Source organism: Lipotes vexillifer, unplaced genomic scaffold (genome assembly GCF_000442215.2).
Source record: "Lipotes vexillifer unplaced genomic scaffold, Lipotes_vexillifer_v1.1 scaffold69, whole genome shotgun sequence".
NCBI lineage: Eukaryota > Metazoa > Chordata > Mammalia > Artiodactyla > Lipotidae > Lipotes > Lipotes vexillifer.
This window is the reverse complement of record NW_006790942.1, coordinates 2,803,397-2,806,910: the sequence shown is the minus strand read 5'-3', so window position 1 is coordinate 2,806,910 and position 3,514 is coordinate 2,803,397.

Here is a 3,514-nt window from a genome sequence, read left to right as displayed (position 1 = left end):
GAACCGCTTGGGACAGCCCGTGTGGCAGTGGGGTCTCCAGGGAGAATCTGGGTTTTTGTGGAGCCTGAAAAGCTTAGACAATTTTGAGAACGAATATACTGAAGTATACACAAAAGTGACTGCCGACTCCATAAATGCATCCCACTAACGCCCCAATGCATGTATACCACTCTCAACTTCCAGTTAGCTGTATCCCCAAACTGTTGTCATAACAAATTCCAGTTAAAATATCCCATTTCACACGTTGTATGAAAACATGACCATGTGAGTCCAGGGCTAGGACCCTTCTCAGGGCTTCCTTAGGAGGGGGCCCAGGTACAGGAAGGGTCTTGAGGCTTAAACTTCCTGAGCTTTATGACTCAGCGGCCTCTGCCTGGAACGTTCTAAAGCCAATGGTTACTCATGATTATTTGCTGGGCTCCTAATTTCAGCATGTGGCGTTCATCTTCGATAAGTTTAAATGAGCTGAAAAAAGTGCAAGGAATCATTAACTTTTGTTACTACTTGGAGGCGATGTTAGTAGTATACTAAATATATATATATATGTATAATTTTTTTTTTAATGAAGAAATCACTTTTATTTGAAGTCAGAATTGAATTGCAAAACGCAGGGACTTTGGTCTAGACGGAGTATTTTTTAAAAACTGTATTCAGCTTGCAAAGACTTATGACAAACCAGGAGCATTAAGTCAAGCAACAGATGACGAAGAAATGTGAAACCTGTAATTTACTGATTTATTTATTTCAGCACAGAACTCCATTTTGCTTAACCCAGTGGATCTTTTTCAAGTGTCAAGACAAAGACCAGATGACTAAACACCTTCTGTTAACATTGGAAACCAGCCACAATCTAGGTGAGTCACCAAAATTCAGGGGGGGGGAGGAGGGCTAGGGTGATGCCACGAAGGTCTCCCACCCTGTCACTCTGCCAACACTGCTGTGTGTCCCCCCCCAGCTTCTGTAAACCTTGACTGTTCTCCAGAGCTCTGAGAAGGTTGATCCTGACAGTTTTTGCCAGGTTTCTCGGTGTTACTTGGGAGGGATGGCCTCTGGGTGTCCCTCCTCTGCCATTTTTGCTGACATCACTCTAAAGATACATTAAATTATACTTTTAGTATCCATTTTCTGACCTACAATCAATCCTAGCATGCACTGAACAAGCAAGCATAGCGCCCAACTTTACATTTTACATGGGGACTCCACTGACAAAAATCTGACTGAGGCTATACGCAGATGTATTCCATTGTCAATTCAGCTAGGGCATTAATGTGCATCTCTTCACAAGACTTCTGTCCTTTATTCCTAGGCAAATCAACATATATTACTGATTTACAGAAACTGGCATTTCTTCATTAGCTCTTTGATTTATTTAATCCTCATGTGATCCCGTGCAATGGACATGAACTCACTAACAAAAATACACAGAGAAAGAGGAACCGTGTGGAAAGGCAGGTGGGAACAGGCAATTTCAGCCTTTCTGGAGCCATGCGGCGGAGTCTTCCTTGCCTTTGAAGCTCTGGGAGAGAAGATGGTAGCTGTGTTTGATCCTGTGGCATGTTCCTCGTTCAAGGCACACTCAGGGCCACCAACATTGCTATAGGAAAGGTGAATCCCTGGGATGTGAGGCTTGAGAAAAGCAAAACATCTTCGCAGAAAAATTTCCATGTTAGTCTGAGTAGATTTTGTTACCGTTACACTATAACACAAGGATAGAATGGAGGCTTTCGGAGCAAGAAGCCAGGACATTTGGGGTCCAGACGGTTACTAACAAGCTCAGCAGGTCAGGCCCCTCGCAGGGTTGGGAGACGAAGATTTCCTGCTGGTCCATCACCTCTTCGAGGACACAGGCATCACATCTTTTGCTCTCCTGCCAAGTAACTACATCAGTGTTTCATACTAATAGCTGCTCAATCCGTTTTCTAACAATAATAATATAAAATGTTATTATATATGTTATATAATAATATAACAATAATTATAAACAATAGCTGCTCGATACATTTTCTAAATGCATGAATATGCCTGAATGTCCTCATTTATAAAGAATAGAGTTTAGATTTAATGATCTTGGGGGTCTTTTCTGGTTCTGACATCCTAACACAAATCATTTAAAGCCAGTTAATCTAATTCATTTCTTACATATTCAATAAACATTACAAATTCTTCTTTTATTTAAGAAACAATATTAAACATATGGAGAGGGCATTGCACTGGCTCCTGAGTCGGGCCTGACCGTGAACCCTGACTCCACCTTTACTGCTGGAAGGCTTTGGCCAAAGGTTGGGATCATACCGATGTTAAGAGTATCACTGTGCTGAGTAAACAACAGCAGTAATAATAATAAAAACAACAGTTAGTGGGTTTTGAGCCCGTGCTCTAGGCCAGGAAACAGCTACACAGTGTAAGTTACAGATGTACACAGTCGGTCCTCTGTATCCACAGGTCCCACACACGTGGATTCAACCAACTGCAGCATCAATAATAGGAAAAAAAATTCCAGAAAGTTCCCAAAAGCAAAGCATAACTTTGCCACAATGACAACCACTTCCATGGCCCTTATGTTGTATTAGGTATTCTAAATGATTTAGAGTCTGGGAGGATGTGCACAGAGCACACGTAAACACTAGGCCATGTTACATAAGGGACTTGAGCATCCAGGATTTTGGTGTTTGCTGGGGGGCGGTCCCTGGAACCAGTTCCCCAAGGATACTGCGGGATGACTGTAGTGCACGTCATGTATGCTGTAGATGAAGCATCTGTGTCACGTGCCGCACTCTCACCCCGTGAGCAGGGCTCGTCGAGGCGTTGGTAGTCTAGGCAGCCAGGCCTGTGCAGGTGGGGTGGGGCACAGGGGCTTCCACCCCCGGCAGGTTAAAATGAGGCTCTGCAAGCAGTGGGTGTCTCAGTGAGAGGTCTCTCCTGGGAGCACAGCAGGGCTGCCCCAGCCAGCAGGCGGCCAGCCGGCCGCTGAGGGCCCCTGGTAGGGGAGACAAACAGCTACACCTGAGCACCTACCCAAATGCTATAAGGAAGGAATGATCAAGCGCAGTTGGGGCATCTGGGCTGGTGAAGCGGCCTGGAGGAGCCCTCCCAGGACGTGGCCTCCAGAGGCGCCTGGGAGGCCCTGACAGGTGGACAGGAAGGGGACGGAGGGGGCAGGGCGGCGGCAGCGCAGGAGCAGAAATGGTGAGGGCCCCGGGGGCGGGGCTGCGGGAAGTGAAGCGGCGCACGTGGCCGGGCCTGACTGAGCCCCCCAGGGCGCAAGGACGATCCGGATGCTCGCCTGCAGGTGCGGCCCGAACAGCATCTTGTGTGCGTTCCGAATGCTCCTGCCTTTGGCTGCGCTGGACCGGCCGCAGCTTTTGGCCGGGGATCCGAGCGGAAAACAAACGGCTGTGTGTGCAGAGGCGGCCAGGACGCGCGGGCAGCCCCGGGTGGGAGCCCGAGCATCTGGTCCTCTCGCATGCTCCCCCGGCCGCCCCGGCCCGGCGGTTCGAATCCCAGCATCATTCGG